Here is a 26,977-nt window from a genome sequence, read left to right on the forward strand (position 1 = left end):
ACTGTTCCAAAAGGAGAAATGCACCCCCATGTTTGTGGCAGCATTGTTCACAATAGTGAAGATCTGGAAACAGCCCAAGTGTCCGTCAGAGGACGAGTGGATTAAAAAGCTTTGGTACATATATACTATGGAATACTACTCAGCCATAAGAAATGATGACATCGGATCATTTACAATAACATGGATGGACCTTGATAACATTATACGGAGTGAAATAAGTAAATCAGAAAAAAAACTAAGAACTATATGAATCCATACATAGAAGGGACATAAAAATGAGACTCAGAGACATGAACAAGAATATGATGGCAACAGGGGTTGGGGGTGGGGGGAGGGGGGATGGGGCGAGGAAGGAGAGAGGGGTTGGGGGAGGGGAGGGGCACAAAGAAAACCAGATAGAAGGTGACAGAAGACAATTTAGCTTTGGGGGAGGGGTATACAGCACAATCAAATGTCAAAATAATCTAGAGATGTTTTCTCTTAACATATGTACCCTGATTTTCAATGTCACTGCATTAAATTTAATAAATAAATTAAAAAACAAACAAACAACAACAAAAAAGCAGCCCAGGTAATAGCGTTCTAGCTCACCCATTGTACAGATGAGGATCCCTGGGCTTATAACTATGCGTGTATATATTTGATATAAACCGAATTAAATGGATACAGTTAGAGCAAACCATGACATGCAAAGTTGTGATGAAGGAAAAAATGAAACAGTGATAATCTGTAAGTATTAAGAAATAGAAATAGTCATTGAAGATCTCATTTCCCTAAATACGCAGAACCAGGACCAGCTGGGCCTGGGGCAGAGTGATCAGAGAGCGCTCACCCATATCTGTGTCCGTTCGTGAACCTCGTTCTCAACTTCACGGAGCTTATTTTGTTGCTGAGGAAGTCCTTCAATGATCCTCCTAGGTTAGGGGTCACCGGGCTGGGGGAACGTCCGCGCCTGGGGGTCCTTGGGTTAGAGTTGAGAAAGAAACATGGGCCTCAAAACCCAATTTGACGGTCACTGCCCCAAATTCCCGGACACGACTTTGACCTCTGAACATGTCCCGCACGTGGCGTGTTTACTTCTCATTCGTCTGGTCTGCCTGGCCTGCGTGGGCGCCCCAGGTTCTAGACACAGTCGTTTAGCAGATATTTATGGGGGTCTCCTATGTGCAGGAGCCGTGCCAAAGGGGCGGGGCTGCGTGGGTGGAAACCGGAGGACCCTCCGCCCTCACGGAGCCGACAGGCTGGTGGTTGGTGAGGAGGCAGGAGCTCTAGGGGTGAAGATGGGGTGGTCAGAGTGATGGGGTGTCACCTGGAGAGTCTCTGGGCAGAGGCTGTTTGCCAAGGGGCCTGGAAAGAAGTGTCAATGTTCTAAGCACTGCGGCTATAGGGGTGCATTCCGAGGGGCGCGCGCTCTGGGAGGAGGGAAGAGCACGGGCAGGCTGAGCACCCAGAGGGCGGGCAGAGGGCACTAGTTCAGGCCGAGGAAGGTCTTTCTGCAAAATTGACGTCTTAGCCGAGACCTGAGGAAGGGAGGGCGCCCTGTGGATCGTTAGGGGAAGGCTGTTTTAAGCAGAGGGAACAGCGCCTGCAAAGGTTCTTCAGTGTGTTTCGTGTGCTTCGGAGGCCACGGTGGCTGGAGGGGAGTGAGTGTGGGGGAAGCGGGCATGGCCCGTCCAGGTTGGGCTGGGGTCTTGGATGGCGGGTCTTAGCAGATGAAACAGAGTACGGAGACAGAAAAGAGGGGCATTTTGGGAAGAGATTAAATACAGTTGTGTAGTGATCAGAATAGCTAACGATTAATGGTGTTCACTGTGTACTGGGCACGACGCTAATAAAAACTTAACCAGCATTGGCTCATGGCTTAGATTTCTAGGAGAGACCTATGGGTCTGACGAGGCCAGGCATGACTCAAGAGAGGACATTCTCACCTTCGGGGACCTCGGGCAAGGACAGCTGAGCAGTGGATGGAGCAAGCAGCCCGCAGAGGAGCAGGAAGAGGCCGGAGATCCTCAGCATCTTGGGTCAGGCACCTGGGGGAGGGCAGAGCAGAGAGCGTAGGTTGTGGGAGTCATCCTCTGAGAGGTTGTCCCCAGAGCGTGAATCTGGGGTGGCCAGAAAACTCATGTAGGCCTGTTCTTTGGAACAAGAAAACATCATTCAGAGCCTCTACAATTTTTTGTCATGATGTCCAGCATCCAATAAAAGAATAACAAGGCATGATAAGATCAAATGACAAATGGACTGAAATCTAAGAAATATTTTTAATTATGCAGTCTAACAGACCCACAGGGAATTCAAATATTCCAGCACTGAGCAGACAACAGGGCAGGCAGCCCACCAAGGATGAGAAGAGGACCTGATACCTTCAGCACTTGGGATGTGCCCTGGGGGCCCCAGGTAAGTCGAGTCAGTGTCAGGGTCAGTCTGAGATTCTCTATGGAGCTGAAGGGTTTTGGGGTGGAGGAAAACCAGGGACTCCTCTGTACGTATTCCTAAGCATCACAATTCCACTTCCATTTACAGATGGGAAACTGAGGCTCAGAGCATAATTATGCTTTCCCTGAGACCACCCATATTTAGTGGCTAGCGCCTAGCTTCCCTGCCTTTAAGTTATGTGTACTTTACTCTGTACCTCAATAAATAAAGTTACTGTGAGGATTCAACAAGTATTTTGAAAAATTGCTTAAGCAAGGGCCACTAAATGGAAGCTCATTTTGAAGTTACTAGTTAATGGTTCTCTTCATCACTCCCTGGTTCTGACAGTGCCTTTAGGGAAACGCACAGACTAACAGAGGCTGAAGGAGGACAGGGTGGCCAAGGGGCATTTTTGAATGCAAAGAGAGGGGATCTACACTAAAACCTTGCAACAGCTCTGTCCTCTGAGAAAAATATCAACAAGCTTATTTTAAAGAGCAAGAAATAGAAGCGTGGAGAGCTGAGGGCACCTGCCCACCCTTCCCTCTCCCTTTAAAGAACTCTTTCGTTTTTGAGAGCAGAAACGGGCCTAATAGAAGGCTTCTCTCCCCAACCTTCTTAGGCTGGGTCTTCCTAAAGAGTTATTTAAAGTGGGCTGACAAGCTTTTGTTTTCCTCTCCAGCTTTTTCTTAATCTGATGCCAGGAACGATGGATGTATCTCAGCAGCTATTTTATCAGCATGAGCATGAAAGCCACAACCCCGGCGTAGCAGAGGAGAAAGCTGATGGACGCCCTATGTGAGTGTACCCTTCTCCCTCTGACGTCTCGTCAGCACTGAAGCCGCTGTTTCTCGTGTTCTGTGCTAGAGCCAGCACTAATTTGTCACTGGGCAATACTCACGAAAAGCTTCAGTTTGGCTTGGTGTCTGATAAAAAGGCAGGTTCGAGAGGGTCGTTGCGTTGTGCTCACCTGGATTTCTGCAGGGGACAGTGGAGGAGCTCTGGGTCTCCGTCAGTTGATTCCTGCTGGGTTCTGCAGTGGGGCTGACTTCATATATAGCGAGTGAGCCCACAGCCGGGGAGACGTGGCGCTAAGTGATTGACAGCTGGGAAATTGAAGAGAAGCCGTCCATCTCACTGCGTCCATCCCACAAATTCCAAAGCAAACATTTCCTACAGGAGGCCCCAGGGGTCACGAGGTAAGGACACACTCAAGCCGGATGTGTCAATAATGTATTTCAAACTGTACATCACGATGTCACCAGATGCAGAGGTGCAGAGAACGTGGAGGACACTGAAAATGTGGGGAGGTGGTTCTTGTCTGTCATTCTCTCTCTGTCCTGCTTAGAGATGGTCTCCTCGTCTGTGTCATGAGTGAGGGAGGTCTGGGGACATGAGTGACCAGGAAGCCACTTTTCTGATGAGCGTGGAGGTCAGAAAGGGGGTGCCCTGTCCTCAGTTCAGGAAGCCTTGAGTTCTCGCGGGGCTCTGCCCAGTCTCGCCGTTTGACACTGGACGGCTCCGATGCCCTTTTTTAGCCTCTGTTTTCCCCTCTGTAATAATAGTGGTGTTCGCTATTATCGACAGGTAGTTTTCTCAAATGCTTGTGCAACCTTTCTAGCATCCCTAGGATATAAACACTATTATTAGTCCCATTTTACAGATGAGAAAACTGTGACTCAAGTGTAAACAATTCTTGCCCGAGATCATAGAGCTAGTCTACAGTAGAGTCAGGTTTTAAATTTAGTTCTGTCTTCTGCCCAAGTTTGTAACCTGGACACCGTATCACAGATTTCTCCTTTTAGAGCAGAACGGAGGCCTCCTCGGTGGGCCAGGTGAACCGTCTCTGCCGCACTGAGAAGTCGTTGCCGTGGCATCATTGTCAGGCGCAGTCAAAGGGGCTCTTCAGAGAAGCAATGTGACCTGTCCGAGGTCACACAGCTAGTTAGCATCGATGAGGTCAGAGCCAGGTCAGCAGAGCTCCCGAGTCCACTGTCTTCTCCCTGCACCGCCCTGTCCTCGAATGTCAGGCGTGACCTAGGCACTCGGTGACTGTCTGATGAATCAGTGAATGGTCGTCCCCTGACAACTTCGTTGCTTTTAGCATTTTGGAATTACGGAGAGAAATCAGTCCTAAGTTTTGCCTCCTAGGGACTCACTGTCTGTTGAGGTTGACAGACTTGGTTGGCCAGGGTGTAGGTCTTCATTTATCTCTGTATGTTTTTGTTTTTTTTTCTGTCTTGATCACTGTTGTATCCATAGGATCAGGCATGTTGGTCCTGGTATAGTAGGTTCTCAGTAAACATTTGTTGAATGAATGGGTGATGAGAAAGAGCCTTAAAGAAGAAGATCAGAGCATCCCAGCGAAAGGATTTGCATGTGCAAAGGCACAGTGGTGTGAAACTACATGGTGTGTTGATGGAGGGGCGGGTCCTTCAGAGAGACTACAGGGCAGAGGGCTGCAGCGTGGAGCAGGGTGGGGCAGCAGAGAGGACAAGTGGGGCCTAGAGTGACGTCCAGGAGTTGGCTCTTCATCCACAGGGCACTGGAGGCCCCCTGGGAGGAGTGGGGCTGGGGCTGGAGGACACGGCCAGATACCGGACTAGAAAGTGACTTCTGCTGCCGGAGCACGGAGTGAAGGAGGTGAGGTCCAGCCAGGGGCCACCGGAGCACACTCCTGTAATGGCCCAGGGACCGACCCAGGAGCTGGGACAGCGCAGGATGGAGCGAGGGGAACAGGGGGTGGGGGGGGGAACCAGGAGTTCCTGATGGGAGCGGGTGGAGGTGGGCTGCAGGGGTGGGAAGGGGCGGAGCCTGGTTTCTTTCTGAGAAGAGGGCGGGGCATCCCTGGGAGGCAGGAGAAGGATCAGGTCCTGGGAAAGGGTGAGATCAGTTTGGAGAGTATCCAGGAGGTGGTGGGGACAGGTGGCCGCAGGAAGGGGCCCAGCCCTGGAGAGGAGCCGCGGGGACCTTACTCAGTGAGGACTGTCATGTGGACACTGCTGGGCTCCACGCGGCAATGGCCTGTCACCAGATCCATCAGGCCAAACTCATCTTTCTCCAACCAGACTGCACAGTGAAGCTCATGCGTGCATGTGTCTTCACAGTTTTGTTGTTGAAGAGCCTCCTGGGATGAGAGAGAGGAGGAGAGGAGAGGACAGGAGACAGAGAAAGAGCCGGAGGTGGAGGCTGTCAACATGAGGAGTGACTCTCCGTGTGGACAGTGCTGTCCACACGGAGTCTTTTCAACAAACCGGCCCAGAGGGGCGCCACACCCCCGCCTGCTAAATACTGTGGGCGGTGATTAAAGAGAAAACTGCCTGACTTGTGGTGGCGCAGTGGATAAAGCGTCGACCTGGAAATGCTGAGGTCGCCGGTTCGAAACCCTGGGCTTGCCTGGTCAAGGCACATATGGGAGTTGATGCTTCCAGCTCCTCCCTCACTTCTCTCTCTCTGTCTCTCCTTCTCCTCTCTAAAAAAAAAAAAAAAAATTAAAGAGAAAACTGCTATTAGCCATTGTGGCTTCTGAAAATCTGGAAACAGGGAGAGACAGTCAGACAGACTCCCGCATGCGCCGGACCGGGATCCACCCGGCACGCCCACCAGGGGGCGACACTCTGCCCACCATGGGGCGATGCTCTGCTCCTCTGGGGTGTCGCTCTGTTGTGACCAGAGCGACTCCAGCGCCTGGGGCAGAGGCCAAGGAGCCATCCCCAGCGCCAGGGCCATCTTTACTCCAATGGAGGCTCGGCTGTGGGAGGGGAAGAGAGAGACAGAGAGGAAGGAGAGGGGGAGGGGTGGAGAAGCAGATGGGCGCCTCTCCTGTGTGCCCTGGCTGGGAATCGAACCCGGGACTTCTGCACGCCAGGCCGATGCTCTACCACTGTGCCAACCGGCCAGGGCCTAAAAATCTTTTAAACAGACCAGATTGGGGGGCCTTTGGGAATGTTGAGAGTTTATCTTTTTAGAAGTGTTTTTACTATTTAGCTGTAGCCACCTTTTCCTTGGGGGGCAGTGGACCTTAAAGGATGTTAAAGGAAGGGAAGGGTGGTGAGATACAATGTTTTTCCCTTTTTATTAAAAAATTTTGTTTTATTAATAGTGTTTTTCCTTTTTCAAATCAGTGTGGTGAACTCACATAGGCTTGTTTTATTTTATTCTTCTCATTGCTTTGCTCTTTTTCTTTCTCTTAGAAATGAAATTTGATGAGGTGACATAGGTCAAACACAATGCGTAGGTTTCAGGTGAACATCTCTATAGCATTTGAACAGTTGGTTGTGTGGTGTGCCCATCATTAAAGTCCAATCATTTTTTCTCACCGTATATTTGTCCCTCTTTACTCCATCCTCACCCCTCTCTGGCAACCACTTTCCTTTTGTCCACGTCATTAAACACAGGTTTAAACGAGCAAATGATCTGCCTCCACAGACCGATGGTTGCCATCCACATTTCGGTTGCAGGAACTAAGGCTCAGAGGCGTGAGTGTCTTCCCCAAGGTCACACAGCGAGTGAGTTTGAAACCAGGCTGGGGTTAGAAAGAGTTGGGTTCCACAGGTGGCCACATTCTCTCCCATCCCACATTTCAGCCCCCTTGTCCTCAGGGAGAAGGAGGGGACCCCAGTGCCTCACAGACCCTGCGTCTGTATGACTTACAGTCTCAAGTCAATGCCAAATTCAAGTGAGATGTTTGCCAAGACTGCTCCTTGTGGAAAGACATCTGGATCCCGCCATAGTTCCTCTGAATGTTGGTGATGTTGGCGCTACACAGAGAAAGAGCAGAGGTCCCGCAGGGGGGAGGGACCCCAGATAACGAGGTCTCGGTCTGACAGACAAGGCCAGCCCCTGTCACAAGGGCCTGGCAGTGCGTTTGAAGTCAGAGCCTTTTATAGACGCTCTGTGGGCAAGAGCCACCACTGGGAGCCCTGGCTGCAAGTCCTCACAGCTGTCCCGAGTGTCCTGACACTCCACACGGTTGTACCGATATCCGTGACCCACAGCCAGCCGCAGACCCAGACCGCAGGCCTGTTCTCATGCCACGCCTGCCTCGCTCGGCAGGTGACCCCACCACCTACCAGGCATCCCCACAATGTACCAGGCCGCCCAGACCCAAACCTCAGGCGCAGTTGATGATTTCCACACATCATCTCCACATTCAAACCATCAGCAAGTCATGCTGTCTCTGCTTGTAAAACACAGCCTGTAGCTTTTTACAGCAAAAACAAACAAACAAAACAAAACAATAAAACAAACACATCCTCCTCTGTCATTTTTACTAGGTTGTGGTGACCATCACTGCCTGTCTGGAGACACTCTAGTTTCTCCGGGCTTCTGGTGTGACCTTGGCCTCTCTATAGACTTCTCCCTGGGGCAGCCCTAGGGGACTAACTCCCCTCTCGCTCAACATTCTCCATGTGTTTCTCACTGTCCTTGGTTAAAACCGGAACTCCTCACCACAGCCCCCAAGACCTGCAGGGCCCGGCCTCACCTGCCGTCTTGCTCACCTGACCACGCAGGACCTGTGCTTTTTCTCAAACACACCAATTTCTCTTACCTCTGGGCTTTTCCAGCCCCCCTCCTCACCCCGCATGCCTCTTACGTCACATGCTTCTTCATTCCGGTTTCTACCTAATTCTGGCCACTTCTTTAGACAGGTCCTCTTGATCGGCCCCCTCACTCACCATTTACCTTGATAAAAGGGCCTTCATCTCCCTCCACTTGCAATTGGTTATTTACGTTCATGACTTATCTCATGAAAAAGGATTAAGATCCCGAAGGGCAGTGACGGTGTGTCTTGTTCATAGCTGTGTACTCAGTACCCAGCCCAGTTCATTACACAATAAGTGCTCAATAAATATTTGTGACAGTTCTTTAAGGAATGAATGAAGGGAGGTGATCATGGCTGCACCCATCCAGGAACACCCTGCTGGTGAGGGGTGGCCCCCACTAAAATGGAGAGAGCAGGGATTGGAGGCAGAGAGAAGGGAGCCCCAGGCACAGCGGGCTGGAATAATGGCGTGCTGGGGCCAAGGAGCTTTGAGTCTGGGAATCTGGGGAGGCCTGCACCCCTCAGGAGGGAGGCATGGAAATGGAGGTGAGCAGGACAGGCCCAGTTCTGTGAGGGTGATTGTACCTACTGATGGCCATGCACCCACCATGTGTGGCAGAGAAAACCCCAAAACTGTCAGCCACAGGGACAATCACGACCCTTTCACTGAGGCGGACTCAGGGCTGAAGGTTAGACAGCTCAGATGTTTTGGCCAGAGTCACACAGCCATCAAGCAGTAATGTGAGGTTCACATACCTGACTCCAGTCCCTAGTTCCTTTGACTCCCAGATGTTTATCCAGCTATGCTGTGGGCACCCATGTTATAGGTGAAACCAGAGCAATCTAGCATTTACCCCAAGGTGGGTGAGAGAGCCAAGATTTTTTTTTTAAAAGAGAGGCAGGGAGAGAAAGAGACAAAATCCCACATGTGCCCCAACCAGGATCCACCCAGCATGCCCGCTACAGGGTGATGTTCTGCCCATCTGAGGCAGTTGCTTTGTTGCTCGGCAACCAAGCTATTTTAGCACCTGAAGGAAGGCATGGTGCCACCTTCAGTGCACGGGGCCAACTTGTTCGAATAAGCCATGGCTGGAGGAGAGGTGGGGAGAAAGAAAGAGAGAAAAAGGGAGAGAAGGGAAAGGAAGAAGGGTAAGGGGAAGAAGCAGGTGGTCACTTTTCCTGTGTACACTCACCGGAAATTGAACCCGGGGCATCCACAGCGTCGATTAGCCAACGTTCTACCGTTGAACCAACCAGCCAGAGCCAGAGCCAAGATTTCAGTGCAGAAACTTTTACTCCCAACCCTTCATTCCTACTTACTCTGCTATGCTGCCTCTCCAAATACCCCTTATATGTGACCCTATTCATCCTCATATTGCGCCTGACATCTCCTCCTTCCAATCTTCCTTCCTTCTCTCTACCTAGAACGTGCACTTCCATTCCCCATCTCTCCCCTTTGACCCAGAGCTCTGTGAAGAGTCCCAGGGTTGGGGTTCAGGGTCTCACCTGCCTTCTCGCTGCTCCTGGAGGCTCGTGCCACCACCGGTTAGCCAGCCCACCATGCCCGGGGCCACCTGCCCGGAGGCCTTCAGACTGTCCAGGACGCAGATGTTCTGAATCCGGCCCTCTGCGTTGTGCTTCATGAGGCCCAGAGTAATAACTGGAAACAGAGGCAGGATCAGCTACATTGTACAAGGTCACAGACAAGGCAGGGGACTTGGAATCAGGAGGTCAGAGTTGCAGGCTGGGGCACCCACTCCTTGCTGTGAGATTGGGTGCATGCCACCACCCGGCCCCCAACCCCGAGATCCACATTCTTCATCTGTGAGGTTTGGCTGTGCAGGGGCGATGTGACATTCCTCAGAGGGTCTGGCCGGGAACAGCTGCTCAAAGGGGATATGCTGGTTGAAATTTCACCAGTGCCAGAGCCTATCATAGATGCAGATCACAGTGGATGCTGCTTAAAGATGAAAATAGGTGGGCAAAGCAGGAGAGAAGAAATGTCAACCCTCTCATACCACACCCAACATAAACTGCAGGACAGAGTGCAGCTCCCAGCAGAAAACAACGCATTTCAAAAGAGAAGAAAAGTTGAGAGCTGTGGACATGTCTAAGTTCTGCCTCCTTTGGATCCAGACTCTCCTGCTCAGAGTCTGGGTCCGGCTCTAACAACCCTCAGCGCTCCCCACGGGACGCGCCTATTTCACTGACTTCACCCTTTATATGATTGGTACCTGTGCTCTGGGCCACCACAGAGCAGCAGGAGCCATTGTTGGACCACACCCTCCTTCCCCTGGGGCTGGGTTCCAGACCCCTGTTGAATACCCCCTGTTTCTGCTGCCTCTAAAGAAAAGGTGTGTCTGGAGCCAAAGATCTGGGTTCAACTCTTAGCTCTGTTAGCTCCCTGATTCTGAACTTCCTCATCTGTGTGATAGGGACAGTAATCATACCCATCTCACAGGATTCTTGTGAGGAACATTGAGGACAGTCATCCAAAGAATATCTATTGAGCATCTACTGGGTGTCAGGCCCCGTGCTCAGCACCAAAGACACAGACCAGCTCTCTGTGTGGTAGGAGAGACATAATTAACTAAGTAGTTTCAAAGATAGAGTGAGACTATAAGTATGCCTAGAACTCTTATAATGCTTGGTTAATGATGATGGTAGCAGTTGGGAATTGGTGAGCAACAGATACTACTAGTTGACAGTCCAGTATTCCATCCATTCATATATCCATCCATCCATCCATCCATCCATCCATCCGTCCATCCATCCACCCGTCCACCCACGCTTCCATCTATCAACCTATCCATCTTCCCATCTTTCCTTCCATTCAACCATCCTGTCATTTTCATCCAAACTCTGTTTTGATTCAGGCACTATCTCCATTTCCTGGTCCAGGTGAGGCTGTTAATCACCTGAGCCACCATCGCATGGTGACTCTTTCAGGTTCAAAGTTGTTCTGTGATCCAGGTTGGTCTTATCAGACTAAACGGAAGATCTTGCGTTTCATGTTTGAGGAGGAGGCTTTTCTCTTTTTCTTCCAGTGGAAAGGAACAAGACAGCCTGTAGTTCCAAGGCCACCGGCCACCATTTCCTACCATACTGGAAACCAGCAGCCTAAGGATGAAATCATGATGTTAACAGCACTAAGGGAAATGGACCAAATCCGGTTCTGAATGGCAGCTTTGAGCTGCTGACTGAACCAGACCTGCAGCTGGCCTTGCTTGTGACTTTCAGTTCTGGGAAGTGACTGTTTTTCTGTTTGAGCCAGGTCGAGTTAGGTTTTCTGTTATATGTAAATAAGCACTGATACGTGAGAGGTGGTTGTAGCGATAAAATTATTTGCATTTAGAAGAGCGCTGTGCATATACTTTTCTTCATTGAGTCTCAAAGCAGCCCAGGTAATAGCGTTCTAGCTGCACCATTTGTACAGATGAGGATCTCTGGGCTCATAACTATGCATGCATATATTTGATATAAATCGAATTAAATGGATACAGTTAGAGCAAACCATGACATGCCAAACGGTGATGAAGGAAAACAGTAAACAGTGATAATCTGTAACTATTAAGAAATAGAAATCACTATTAAAGATCTCATTTTCTGAAAATTTTTGATCCAGATCATTTTGTAGAAAAGTTTTACCAAACTTTTATAGAAAGGTCATTGTGAAAGAAAATAAGGGAAAAAAGATGCCAATTTCATTTTCTGAGGCTAGTACAACTTTTCTAGCCTCAAGGACAGTGAATTATACATTAATTTTATGTATAAAAAGTTTGCTAAAATTCTAAAATTATCTGCCAAGAGATCTAATGCCTTACAGTACATTATTAAAATATATATTACATTATAAAATATCATAAACTAGTTGGATACATTATGAATATATTATAGTATATTATAAATAGATTGTTGTAATACGTTATACAACATACATGATAAAATATATTTATTGCAGAAATGCTAGGATAACGTTAACAACAGAAAATCTATTAGTACAATTTGATATATTACTGGACTAGAGAAAAAGAGGGATTAATTTTTAGATGCAGAAAAACACTTTTTAAAGGCCAATATTGATTTATTATTAAGAGAAATTTAGAAAGCTAAAATACGGAGACTTCCTAAACGTGATAAAAACTATATTCCAACTACTAGAGAAAATATTATACTGCAAGGTATGAAAAAATCACAAGATGTTTTCGGTTTAGAAGAGATAAAACAGTCACTATTACAGATGATATGACCCTCAAGCTAGATAGAAAATCCAATAGAATAAAGGCAAACTATTGGAACTAATAGAGGTATAATTATAAAAAAGAAGATAGCAAATTAATTTTCAACAGTCAACAGAAGTCCTTCCTCAGTACCAGTAATACCAACTATAGAATATAACGAAAAATCAGGCAATACACGCTGGGACAAATGTAGCTTTACAGAAGTTCGAATGAAAAATAACAAAAATTAATAAATAATCATACACTCTGCTCCACCCTGTGTTTCCTGTAGTGACAAAAACTATAAATTTTCTAGGAATCAAATTAACAAAACTCAAGCTGTTTAGAAGACTTTAAATTTTCACCAAGTGATATAAAATCAATCTGAATAAATTGGAAGATATGCTAAGTTTGTGATTGAGTGACCTACCATTGTGAGCATGCCAAACCTCTCTAATTTAAAAAACACATTCAATGTGACCCCAAACAAATTTCCAGATGATTTTTTTTAGGAATTCAACACACTTTAAAATTCATTTGAAAGAATAAAGGTCTATTACATAAAACCACATTCAACAAAGATGTAGTATTTAAAATATTATGTTACTGCTGCAGAAATGGTTACACATTTCTGCAGAAGACAGAACTCAAAAGGGAATCAGAGTGTTTGGAAACTTGACCCTTTAGTAATGGGGTGAGAAAACAAACTCATTATTTGGAGAGAAGTGAGGCTGGTCTCTAACTCACATACATAAATGTACATAAAGAAGTCTCCAGATGGGTTAAAACCCTACACATGAAAGGTTAAACTTTAAAGCTATTGGAAAAACAAAGCCTGGGGTAAGGACAAGGGCTTATGACTCATCTGCCACAAACCACAAGACGAAATTGAGTACCTATGAAAACAGTCCTGTTCAATGAAGGACCTCCCAACAACACTGATAGGTGACTGCTTGGGAGACATATTAATTCGTAGTTAGACCTGGCAAGGGACTAATGTCAAGAATCAAGTAACATCTCCTCAAGTCACAGAGGATAAATTAAAAAACAAACAAAACCCAGGAATGCAAATAATAAAATGAGCAGAAGGTAAAAAAAGTTAAAAAACAGTTAACAAAATCATGACGAGAGGCTCAAATTTCACACTAATTAGAGAAAGTCAAACTAAAACAAATAGATATCACAAACTCCATATTAGACTGGCAAATATTAGAGAGACAGAGCTATGTCCTGAATTAGGTTTGCCTCCACCCCTCCTCTCCCTGCCCCAGCAATTAATATATTGAAGCCTTAACCTCCAGTGTGATGGTATTTGGAGATAGGACCTTGAAGGAGGTAATTAAGGCTAAATTCACTTATAAGGGTGGGGCCCTAATCCCATAGGCTAATAAGAGAAAGAGACACCAGAGTATATTCTCTGTGTGCACACAGGGGAGAGGCCATGTGAGGACACAGCAAGAAGCCAGGAAAAGAGGTTATACCAGAAACCAGCCCTGTGGGCACACTTGATCTTAGAATTCCAACCTCTGGAACCATGAAGAAATGTCTGTGGATTAAGCCCCGCGGTCTGTGGCATCTTGCTATGCAGCCCACGTAGACTGGTAGGGATGGATACCCTCCCGTGTGGGGAATCACGGGAGCTGGGCATGCCCGTTCATACTGCAGTGAGTGCAGACTGGCACAGACATTCTAGAGTGCCATCTGGCCATCTTGTTAAATGGTGTTTGCCATCCACCTTCCGGGGGTATCCCTAGGACAGTCTCCCACAGGTCCTAACAGGGACACCTGCAAGGCTGTCCATCTCAGAGGAGTTTATAGTGGCGGGGAGTGTCCATCCCTAGGAAAATGGACAAGTGGCAGTGAAGTGGATGAGTCTCATGGACCTCTCTGCGCCAGTCTGAAGCCACAGACATCAACAGCGTTCACTGATACGAGTCAGTAGCCACGAGATCTATGTGACAACACCATTTACATAAATCAAAACTCTGCGTGTTTTACAGGATCAGGACATATTTAAACACACACACACTCTGCAGTGCCTGGCGAGGAAGAGGGAATGGCAATGAGATTAAGAGGTAAAAAGGAAAATAACATAAAATCAAATAAGAGAGGGACCTCGCCACTATTCCTGAGAATGCCAATGTGTTATGAATTGATGCATGCTTGAGTCCACCTCGTTGTTATTCTTTGAAGTCCAAGAAAAAAGAATGAAAGGGGGTACGTGACTAACCCGAGGTCATCCAGCAAAGTCGGGGACAGGGCCCAGGCGCTGCCTTCCCCACCCACCCTGCGACGGCGCGCAGAGCAGAGTGCAGCTTAGCTTACGTCTCGCCAGGGTGCATTTGCTGTTCACGTGGGCCTCGGCCAGGCCCGGCCAGGGCTGGTTATGCAGGAACAGCAAGCTGAGGAGGACCTGGAGCCTCCACAGTGGGTGCATCTTGGGTTCTGGGCACTGCAGGTGTCAAGAAGGGTCAGATGGCTCCAGGGGTGGCCGCAGGGACGACGACCTCGAGGTTTTCTGTGGGACGATTGCACCAGAATCCGCCCTCAGAGTGCTGCGGAGAGGTGTCGTGAGGAGCTCTGGCAGCTGCTCGCATGGTGTTGGGGCAGGTTGAACCCTGCAGGGCGGCCAGGGCTCTAGCAGGAGGCCCTGTTGCTAGGAGACAGCCAGGAGAGCCCACTGTTGGGTCATCCAGCAGGAGTCCTGTCCCAAACCCTGCCCAGGCTGGATGTTGGTGACTCTTCGGTGAATATATGAGCAGGATCGCAAATCTCAGCCTTTCCAATTAGACTAGGACTTTCTTAAAGGGCAAGATCATTCTCAATGCTTTCCCTGATGCTTGTTTGCATCATGGGCTAGGGACCGTTTTTTGAGTGACTAAACGACACTACATGAATGAGTGAGGATGGCTGATCTCTCAGTCCCTTACCTGATGATCAGTTTCTTTTTTTTTTCTTTTTTTTTTTTCTGAAGCTGGAAACGGGGAGAGAAAGTCAGACAGACTCCCACATGTGCCCGACCGGGATCCACCCGGCACGCCCACCAGGGGCGACGCTCTGCCCACCAGGGGGCGATTCTCTGCCCCTCCGGGGCGTCGCTCTGTTGCGACAAGAGCCACTCTAGCGCCTGGGGCAGAGGCCAAGGAGCCATCCCCAGCGCCCAGGCCATCTCCGCTCCAATGGAGCCTTGGCTGCGGGAAGGGAAGAGAGAGACAGAGAGGAAGGAGGGGAGGGGGCGGTGGAGAAGCAAATGGGCGCCTCTCCTATGTGCCCCGGCCAGGAATCGAACCTGGGTCCCCCGCACACCAGGCCGACACTCTACCGCTGAGCCAACCGGCCAGGGCCTGATGATCAGTTTCTTGAGGGGAAGTGTGAGTCTAGTTAATCCTGGCGTGTCCAGTGCCTCCCATGTTTACCACATGATAGTTACTAATGAATTCTCGTTAAATAAAACAAATGAATGAATGAATGAATGAATGATGGGTTGTGAGCACAGCGTACAGGGAAGGGGGACGGGACAGGAAGTCTTGAAGCCAAAGCATTAGGTTTCCCTTGTTGCTCTGGGATTGGGAGTCAGAGTTTAGTTCAAATCGCCCTGTCCTCACCATCTCCGGAACTGGCGCCACCATCCTCCCAGTTGCTCCAGCCTCAGCCCTTGGGGTCACCTTTCACCTGGTTCCTCACCTCTCATGCCCCATCTATTAGGAAATTCTGCCAACACTGTCAGAATGTGACCACATCCAACAACTCCACCTCAGCTACCATTTTGGCCAGAACTATTACAGGGGTGTCCTATGTGGTCTCCCAGCTTCCTGAACTATTACAGGGGTGTCCTAGGTGGTCTCCCAGGTTTCTGAATTATTACAGGGGCATCCTATGTGGTTCCCAGCTTCCTGAACTATTACGGGGTGTTATATGGGGTCTCCCAGCTTCCTGAATTATTATTACAGGGGGTCCTAGGTGGTCTCTCCACTTCTTTTCTTGCACCCCTACAATCTCTGTCACACAGCAGCCTGAGCCATGGTTTTAAGACGGAAGTCAGACTATGATGCTTTCTTCTGCTCAAAACCCTCCAAAATTTCCACTGCAAACAGAGTAAAAGCTAATATTCTTGCATTGGCTTTGGGCCCTGCAGGGTGCCCTGCTGTTCTCTCTGACCTCACCTGCTGCCACTCTGCCCCTCATCCACTCCCCTGCAGACACACGGGGCTGGGAGTCTGGACCCCACAGTTTATAGCTGCTGGGAGCTCTGAGACAAAGGGACTCTTCACTCCCCCGAGCAGCAGAGGGTGTGCGGGGTCCTTGGCAGACTTCACAGCAACCAGGGGTGGGTGAGACCTTTGCACTTGGCTTTTAGTTTTATAAGAAATCATAACACATGATGGCTTTTTCAATTTCAGGTCTTCTCTCAGGGTTCACACTCTCCTTCGGGATGATTGTAGAATATCATTTTCAATTGCTCATGTTCATGGTTGCATGTGACTGGAGCCAATCACAGCTGTCCTCCAGGACAACAACAAATGTTTTTTTTGGATAATGCATAATGTACATGGTTCGTTGTATGGCTCTCACGAATTTACATTTTAAAATATGTGACATTCATGGCTCTCTCAGCCAAAAAGTTTTCTGACCCCTGCCTTAGTTATTCATTGATTGCTTTCTCATATGTGCCTTGAACGGGGAGCTATAGCTGTGTGAGTGATCTCTTGCTCAAGCTAGTGACCTTGCGTTCAAGCCAGTGACCATGGGGTTATGTCTATGATCCCATGCTCAAGCCAGCAACCCCACACTCAAGCTGGTGAGCACGAGCTCTAGCCGGTGACCTGAGGGCTTGAACCTGGGTCCTCTGTGTCCCAATCCGATACTCTATCCACTGCACCACCACCTGGTCAGGCTGAAATCTGTTATCTAATCATCCACACAGCCAGAAATAGTGTGCAGGTCCGTGAAAGAGCTAACCACCCTGATGCTGCACGACGATTAGAGACCCAATGATCTTAGTTGACTTCACTTATGCTCAGGGCGATTTCTGCCTTAGTCATCCCCTAAATAATTCTCTTATTTTCATTGGTCTCCATGTGTAAATAGATTAAAAACCACTGTGTTAGAGTGTCAGAATGAGTGGTGTGGAATTCCAAGGGCATTGTGTGTATGTAAATGAAAGCAATGTGTGAGTTTCCTTTACAAGGTCAAATACATCCAGGTCATCTACTCATACAAATTATTCATGACGTCAGGACCTGCTGAGGTCTAGTCCCCTGTGTACATTCCCAACAAGCAGGAGAGCTGTGGTGCATGCCCAGTGCTATGACCTGGTGGAGCAGGTTACACGTGACCTTGCTCCTTTGCTTTAGAAAAACTCCAGGCCAGAGTGTTCAGGCACTTCTGAGGCTAAGTTAACCCAGGCACCCTCCCCCCTCTTTTAGTGTAGGTCATCCTTACTGGACTCGCCACCATTTGTGGCTTTTGTGCCACTGGCCACAGGGCTCTATGGAAGCAGGACAGTCTACTGTGAAGAGATGCAAAAATTTTATTGTGGGAAGATGAAGTCAGCAGATGGCTTTACAGAAAAACACCCTCATACCCAGAAAAGAAGGGGATCTTTGGGACGGATCCAGGAGGCAGCAATTAACATGAAAATCTATGTAGCTGGTGGCTTGGAGTGTGGAGGGCATTTCAGAGAGGAGGCCGGCAAGCAGGACCTGTATGAAATAATCAAGATACTCGTCAACATTATACACCCTTTTAAAGGAGGTTATAAGGCAGAGCACAGCACCTCTCCTCTGCCCAGTTCTGAATCGCACCGGTGCCGCTGTCCACTGTTCGTGGTGCTGAACCGTATTTCTTCCTGGACACCCCTCCACTCCCTATTCCTGGAGAACAATTCCTCACTGTTCCTTAGTTTCCTTCTCCTCCGCCAAGATGGACCTTGCCTCTTACCTTGGCCTACGTCGTGGCACAAGGCTGCAAAATGTTGCCAAATGCCCTGGTTCATCAAAAGACATTTTAATATTGCATATTATTTTAATGTGGGCAATCCATTCACAGTTATAAAACACTTTCTAGGCAGGATAAATATGTCTGTGGGACTTCCATGATAAATGGCAGCCTATATGTATTGGGGGCATAATATAAAATGTTGAGTGATTAAAAGTTCTTTGTGGGGAAATGCATTTAAGACAGAGGACACAGCCTATGCAAATATACAGAACGAGGAACCAGCCATAATTAGCTGGTTTTTGCAACCAGCCATACTTAGCTTTGCTAGAGTTGCTGTGTCCACTGTGGCCGCCACCAACCACATGTGAATATTGAGCACTTAAAATGCACCTAGTCCACATGGAAATGTGCTGTAAGTACAAAATACACTCCAGATATCAAAGACTTGGTGAAAAATATAAGATTTTTAAAAATTTCCTTAATAACTTTTATATTGATGATACGTTGACATGCTAATACTTCGGCTATATTGAGTAAGCAAAATATATCACTAAAATTATTAAATCTGCATTTTTTTAGTTAAAATTTCATTACTAAAAATCCCCAAATTACATGTGTCTCATTATATTTTTTATTGCATAGCATTAATTTAGAGTAATACATAACTAAACTAATTAACCCAATGACATAGTTTCAACTATGGTGTCAGCCACTGAGTGTTTCATGTTCCCTGTCATGGACTGTATCTTCCTGGTGGCTCTGTCCATCACATCCAACATTGTCCTCAGAAGTCACATGTACCGCCCACAGTAAGCTTATCCTTACTGCTAAGAGAAGCATGTCTCCATCCCCCATGGTGCCCGTGACCAATCACACAGAGCTTCTCCCCGTTGTCTAGAGCACCAGGTCCTTTCCTACTTCTGTGTGTTTGCACGTGCTGTGTCCTCTGCCTTTAATGCATTTCCCCACAAAGAACTCTTAATTGTTCTTCAACATTCAGTTTAAATCCTTTCTCCTCTTGGAAGCCCTCCAGGACGTCTTCTGGCAGAGCTTCTGAGTCTTGCCTCTCTACGTCCATAGAACCTCAAACAGGACATTCTGCTGCACATAAAATAGCCCATTTATTTGCCTATCCCTTACTAGACTGGGTGCTCTTGAGGGCAGGGGCAGGGTGTGGTTCATCTTTGTAATCCTGGCACCTGGGATATAACGGGAAATAGAATAAAGTCCTTGCCTTTGTGAAGTCTGCATTCTAGTTGGGGAAGGAGAAGAAATAACTAATAACATAGTAGGAAGTCAGATGCTAATGATGTGTCATGAAGGAGAATGAAGCAGGGACCAGAGTGGCAGGTGTGCCCTTTTTCTGGAGAGACCTGAGGTGGGGTCACTCGAGTAGACTGAATTCAGCACAGAATACAGTTTCAAATCAATACATGCCAAGTGAATAATCACATCTCCTTTTACAGAGACCCCCCTTTCCTTTCTTCACCAGATATCCTCCTTATGAAACTACTTTTTATAACGGAGCCCTTCCACCCTCCAGCCACAATGCTCTTCTTTCTTTGCACCCACAAGGAAAGCTCATTCCTGCCTCAGGGCTTTTGCACATGCTCGTTCTCCTGTCTGTGATGTTCTTTTCCTGGGTCTTGGGATGTCTTCTACCTTATTATTCAGGACTCCACTACACATGCTCCCCTGCCTTTCTCCTCCGCCACCCCAGTCACGCTGTCTCTCACGTCCTTCTATGTTGTTACCTTCATCATTCCATCACCTTATGGAAGGGAGTGGACCCTGCATTTAACTCCTAGTTCACTGTGGGTATGCACAACGAGGATATGAGTTTCAGGGGAGCAGAGTCTTTGCGTTGCTCATGGTTGTATCCCTAGAGTCTAACACATTGTAGACACTTCGCTGGAATTTTATGAATGAAAGGAGGAATGAAACATTTACAATGACTCTAATACCCAAGATCACTGAAGGCATGAAAATATGTCTCTGGTCTCTCACCTGATTGATACCAATGCAGCTCCTGTGCTGTGAGGATATCTAGGTGGAGAACTCGTACGTGCCCGGCTGCAGCAAACGATCTAGAACACAAGACAGACACCTTAGACCGTGGGGGCGAAGGAGGATGAGAGAGGCAAAGGAGTTTCCCCTGCTGGATCTGGGGACACAGCGAGGTCAGAAAACTGGTCAGAGGCTTGGAGACCGGAGGTAGAAGGCTCTTTTCTGTCACCAGTTGTCTCCGATTATTTCACTGACACTTCTGAGCCTCAGCTTTCTCACCCATAAACCGGGAACAACTTCTTCCTCCTGAAGCTAATCCCCTAAGAGCTTGCGCCCTAAAACGAGACAGTTGTCCTTAAAGCAGCCAGATTCTCTGTTTACCAGGAGCCCTCTCCAGAGTCGCAGCTGTTATGCGCAGAGCGAGGGTGTTGGCCCTACCACCCAGTCCCATGTGCTCGGACTGACGCTGTGCACCGAGCTTTGAGAGCTTCAACACGCATCCGGATGACCTGCCTCAAGCTTCCCACCCTATAAGCAGGGAGCTCCCTGTCAATGGAGGTATGCCAGCCAAGGCCAGGAAATTGCCTGCTGGGAAAGTCATCTAAAGGAACGTCAGAAACTCTAGCATCCAGCCCGTGATTGGACTAGTGAAAATTCAATGAATATAATAAGAGTCTTTTTAACCCGGCAATGTTATTGGTTCTCAGATTCCTGCTGGGGGCTGAGCTGTGGAGATTCCACCTTGCACAACTCGTTGGGGGTCTGGCAGACGTAGAAACTTTGGGTACTGGGCGGTAGAGACGGCTGAAGGACACAGTGCTTTCCTGGGCTGAAACCAGACCAATATTCTCCTCCGAATGCAGCATCGTACATTTTAAGAGGAAAGTCAAGGGCATCTTGGACAGCTTTTCTTCCACACACACACACCCCAGGGAAGCCTCTGTTTATATCTCAGCTTCTTAGGCTTTGAGGACCAGAAGAGAATGGAAACCCACACGTACTTAGCTCGTGGTAGGGCTGCAGAGGGTTTAAACCTGTCCAGGCGCACAGGCCCCCCTCCCCCCAGAAATGGGAGCTGAGTTTGTTAGGATTGCGGCTGTTACAAACCCTACTTTCTCTGCAGGGCAGGAAGGAGTTTTCAAAGCGGGAGTAGTGTCAGGATGAGGGAAGGGATGACGATGGATGGAAGGGTAAAGGGGTGGGAGGAGTGTGAACTTTCTCCCACCCCTTCCCTCTGGCCTCACTTACTCATCATTTCATTAGTCAGGCGGGGTCTCATGTGCTGGAGCCACGTGTTAATGAAGGAACACATCTGCAAGACAAGGAAATCCACGAGTCAGGGGGAGGACTCTGCTCATGAAGCCTGCACAAGGTCATCCAGGCAAGTCCTTCTTCTAAGCCAGGCCATCCTAGGGAACAAGCAGGAAAGAGGGAATTGGGGAGCAGACTGCCCTGGGTTCCCATGTCAGCTGGGCCATTTGGCATTTTCGTCATTTGAGTAAGTTTCTGAACCTCCCCCTGGAACTTCTTCTTAAATCTAGGGAAACACTGGGAAATGGGGACAGTATTACTGCCTAGAGTATGAGACTGTTTGGAGAAGGAGACAAGCAAATTAACATAAGATGCTTAGCACTGGGCCTGTGTGCTTTAGTAAATGTTAGCTCTTTATTTTATAATTGCTTATACTTATTTACAGCCAGGGAAACTGAGTCTTTTTTTTTTTTTTTTTTTTTTTTTACAGAGGCAGAGATAGACAGGGACAGACAGACAGGAACAGAGAGAGATGAGAAGCATCAATCATCAGTTTCTCGTTGCGCATTGCGACTTCTTAGTTGTTCACTGATTGCTTTCTCACATGTGCCTTGACCGTGGGCCTTCAGCAGACCGAGTAACCCCTTGCTGGAGCCAGCGACCTTGGGTCCAAGCTGGCGAGCTCTTTGCTCAAGCCAGATGAGCCCGCGCGCGACCTCGGAGTCTCGAACCTGGGTACTTCCGCATCCCAGTCCGACGCTCTATCCACTGCGCCACCGCCTGGTCAGGCGGAAACCGAGTCTTGGGTGGCCTCCTTAGCTGACGTCCAGTCTCACAGAGGCTGTTTCCTTCTTGGAAGATCTACTTTCGGTTTAAGAAAATCGAACAAACAAGATCCGACTCCAGACTCAGAGACTGAAGTGCGTAGTCGGGGTTGGCATACTTACTCTTTCGGCCAAGATCTTGTTGAAGATGTATCCCACATGGCGCTCCACCTCTTTAGCAACAGGTCTTGGTGCCGAGGGGTCTCTAAATGCAGAATGGATGAGGTTGTAGAATAGATTAATTTCACTCACGCTCTTCTTCCTTGACATTGCCCCTTTCCGTAGTTGACCCCAAACAGCTTAGATTTTAGCCTTTAACCCTTGTTTGCACAGAGCTCTAACCCAGCCTCAGCCCTTTGCTCTTATATACCTCTTCCCTTTTTTTTTTTTTTTCTGAAGCTGGAAAAGGGGAGAGACAGTCAGACAGACTCCCATACGCGCCCGACCGGGATCCACCTGGCATGCCCACCAGGGGCGATGCTCTGCCCAACAGGGGGCGATACTCTGCCCCTTTGGGGCATCGCTCTGCCACGACCAGAGCCACTCTAGCGCCTGGGGCAGAGGCCAAGGAGCCATCCCCAGCGCCCGGGCCATCTTTGCTCCAATGGAGCCTCGCTGCAGGAGGGGAAGAGAGAGACAGAGAGGAAGGAGGGGAGGGGGTGGAGAAGCAAATGGGCGCTTCTCTTATGTGCCCTGGCCGGGAATCAAACCCGGGACCCCCGCACGCCAGGCCGACGCTCTACCACTGAGCCAACCGGCCAGGGCTAACTACTTCTTAATAGCTCCTAAAATTTGACCTTATAATTCAAATCACCTGTGCCCTCATCACTGGCCCCCCCCTCCCCTCTCTGTGCTCTTTTGCTTATCGTCTGCAATGATTTCTTCCTCTTTGACCACCCTTCCAGGACCAGCCCACTGGTTTTATCCAGGCTGCACTAGTCAGCTCTGATTCCGTCTTTCCTGCACACATGATCATTTCTCTGATGAGCTAATGCTCTGCTAGAACTTATCTCCCTAGCCCCATGGTCATGCCTTCATGGAAAGAGAGTATCATGTCCTTCTTCAGTTGGGGGACATAAGAAAGAAGCAGGAAGTAGCCATGTAAAGTGGTCTTTGGGGTCCTGAAGTCTTCCCCAGTCCTTGATAGATTGGGGTAAATCTAAGTTCCAGGCAAAGGGTTTGTGTCTTTATTGTATAAAAAGCTTGCACATAACTCAGTTGATCTATCTCTTCCAGCCTAAGCTCTCAGATTTCCCACAAAGGAAGGACTCGTGTTCTTCAACATATCAGAAGACATGTGAAGACTATACTTTCAGGAATCATTTCTATAGTTTGTCAGAAGACATGAGAGCCATAGTCAACCGAATTTTCCCTGGGGAAGGTGACTGTGGGTCAAGAATGCCTTCTCTGGCCTGGTTTTCAGTGTGTCTGTACGAGACAGGAGGACATTACCAGACCAGGAAGGGCTCAGGAAGGATTCCACATCTGCTCTTTCCTGAAACAGTAGAGCAAACTGAAGAATTCATGAATAAGATAGACAGGGTATAAAATAGATTGGCAATGATGTTGGATTCAGTTAATTGTAGAGATCAGCCTAAATTTTGAAAAAATCTTACAAAAGAAGATTGTAAAAAAGATTTATAAATTTTAGAGAAAGCACTAACACTGTTGTTAATAAAAGGGCAAACCTCTGAAGATAGTTACTCTATGAAGATAACCTCACAGACTAAAAAAAAAAGAGTGATGAGATGACATTCTTGCTCTACTGAAAGTTTAAAAAAATGAAAACAATGGCATCTGTGAAATTTTCTACACAAAATGTGTGAAAATGGGAACAAATCGTACTGGTTGGGCATGTGATGCAACTGACCGGTGCCTGCTAGAATCACGTCACTGAGTTCAGTTGCATTGGTGAGGTATCCAGTAAGTGATTTCGAATGCTCAAAATTGTTATGTACCTTAACTGGTTAATGTTGCAGAACTGGTAATAGTTTTCAAATAATTTTAGAAACCTACAATAAGGAAATAATTTCTATTTTCGAAAAACCCTTCTATACCAAAAGATTTAGGATTGTTTATAATAACAAAAAAATAAAAATAAATAAAAAATCAGAAATAAACTAGTGTCAACCCATCATCAAGCAAGCCTTCTTTCTTTGTTCTCATGGCCATTCAGTGAACCTCTTTCCACGTCAGTGAGCTTATTATCTTTACAACAAGCAAATTATTTTTAAGAGAACATAGAGTTCTATTTCTAAGATGCACATCCCTGTATACACAAAAGGGTAATTTCGAAAAGTACTGCTCTGTGGGTGACATCATTGGGCAAAGCCTCACTGTGGGCTTTATCATAACCAGCTGGACCCAGAGAGAGAGGAAGGCAGAGAACTCACATATTTTCAGGTACGATCTCTAGGGTCCCGGGTACGAGCCTACAATTTCTCAAGCTAAGTTGTGGTGTGCCGTCTTCTGAGGTCCCCAAGTGCAGTTCGACTTCTACTTTTGCCCGCACGAGAAATGTGAACGGCCCAAACATCGGGATCCTATGAGAGGGAAGAGTTAGAGCTCAGAATCTCAGAATTCACAGCACCCCCATTTTCATCTAGAATAAAGGTTCCCCGTGTGTGCATAGGACCCTCCAAAGAACTGTGTTGAGATAATTTCCTTATTTTTCAAAAGAGGTGATTCAAGACTGGAGAATAGGAACGGATTTTTCCAAGTCATGCATCCAGCAAGCAGTTAAACCAGGGACATCAGCCTTCAGAGTATACGACTAATACCTACTACGTCTGGCTCAGGGAACAAATGATGCTCAGTATGGCGGCTTATCAAAAGTGACAGACTGTGACAATGGAAAGTACTGTTGCAGAGGTCCCCAACCCCATTGCCATGAGGTCCAGGCTTGGCGTGGAAATGAATGAATAGACCAGGGTTGGTTTCAAGGGGAGAGGCAAGGCAGTGATAAACTGAAGGAAGTCTGTCTGTCCTCTCTCAATGTACATTCTGCAGACCAGACAAAACACGCCTGTGCGAAATCTCTTAGCATCTCTAAGCATTGGGGCCATGGAGCGTTGGGGTCTAGAGCAGATTCTGTTCTTAAGTCATACTCAATCAGAGCTGATGTCAAAATTCTCATTTTCAAACAAATGAAAGACGGGGCTTTCTGAATGAAGCAGGGTAAGAAAACCTGTAGAACACCCCCTGTTCTTGCTAGAGGGTCCCCAGATTGGAAGCAGTCAAGCATCCTGTGGACTCCTGACTCTCCACGCAGACTCATGCCGGCCCGGGAAGGGTAGGCGCTGCTCCAGCCACACAGCGAGTCTTGCTGAGATGGCCCTGGGTGCCTGTGAGTTATGGTTGCTTCCTGTACCCCATGCACCTGTGCCAAAGTGGGTAGAGCCATGCACGACACCTGTAGCTGTTACTTACCTCACCGATACGGTAAATTCTGGTCCTATCCTTAACTTGACGTCCTTGCTATCCTTGGAGTTCTCGAGGGTGAGGTCTACGATGCGTACATTTCTCACCTGGAGCCTGAGTGAAGAGATAACAACACAAGGGAAGGTTGTGGCCCCAGAGGCTGGTGACCAGACGTTGTGCAAGGCAGGTGTCCTGCAAGGCAGAAGCTGAGTGTATGCAAGGACGGTTATTCCCTCAGTAGCCATGTGACTTATCACACAGCTACTATGCCATAAGCACTGGGAACACAGCAAAAGAAGCGCTTGTTTTAATGCACCTTAGAATGACCATGTCTAGCCCTTTGGCCAGTATCAAGTACACTGGAATAAATGAGTGAATACATAATAAGTAAAAGACTTAAAGCCACAGACAGCACAGGCTTGGGAATAGTGTATATGTGTAAAATGAGAAACCCAGTAAATTGATGCCTATGGGATGTAGACTGGTCGGTCTGTAAAAAACTGGGTGATAAAGAGTGACATAGGGAAGAGTAGAATTTGAGACAGGGTAGTCAGGGAAGGCTTCTCATAGGCAGTGACTTTGGAAAGATTCATGGAGCAAGTGAAGGTACAAGTCATGAGGATGGCTAGGGAAAGATGGTCCAAGGAGAAGACAGAGTAAGTGCAAAGGCCCTGAGGCTGAAACTTGGCTGGCATGTTTAAGGAACAGAACAGGCTCAGTGCGGCTGGTGGGCAGTGGGGTGGGGAGAATAGTAGGAGAACAGATGAGAGAGGTAGTTAGTTGAGCCAGATCTCATGGAGCCTTGTGGTCCAATTGTAAGGATCTTGGGCTTGGTTCTGAGAACCAATAGAATAGTTGGAAATTCAAAGAGGTACAAATCCCAGTGGAACAGAGTGGAGGAAGAATGGGTTTAAAGGGGAACAGGGGGCTCTGGGGCATTCAGTGAAGGGGTGGTGTGGCTCTGACCAGAGACGGTGGAGAAAGCTGTCTGAGGCCTGGGTGTGTTTTGAAGGTGGACAGACAAGGTTTATCAGACGCATGAATGTGGGTGTGAGAGAAAGAGGGGAGCCACGGTCCACATCAAGGTTTAGGGCCAGAGCATATGGATGTCATTAGCTGAGTCTTCCTGGGTTGGGGAAGGACTAGGTGGCAGTTGGGGTGAAGGTGGAAGTCAGCACTTGAGTCTTGGATGTCTGTGTTCTGGTGTTCAGAGAGCAGCAATTATTATCACCACATTAGCTCTGTTGAAGTTGCTGTTCTTGTTACAGCTGATTGGGGGCGTACTGAGCACAGGGAGCTGTGTCAGCACTTTACATGTGTTATTTCATTTATTACTCACAGCAGTCCTCTGGGAT

The 26,977-nt window shown here is 47.8% G+C and overlaps 1 long non-coding RNA gene and 1 pseudogene across 1 annotated transcript in view; one reads left to right on the forward strand and one right to left on the reverse strand.

Moving 5' to 3' along the window:
* LOC136309011 (uncharacterized) overlaps positions 1-26,977 on the forward strand; it is a 206,857-nt gene that overhangs the window by 50,030 nt on the left and 129,850 nt on the right. The window lies entirely within an intron of this gene.
* Positions 5,387-14,617, reverse strand: LOC136309163 (BPI fold-containing family A member 3-like; annotated as a pseudogene).

This window comes from Saccopteryx bilineata, chromosome 6, assembly GCF_036850765.1.
Source record: "Saccopteryx bilineata isolate mSacBil1 chromosome 6, mSacBil1_pri_phased_curated, whole genome shotgun sequence".
Lineage (NCBI taxonomy): Eukaryota > Metazoa > Chordata > Mammalia > Chiroptera > Emballonuridae > Saccopteryx > Saccopteryx bilineata.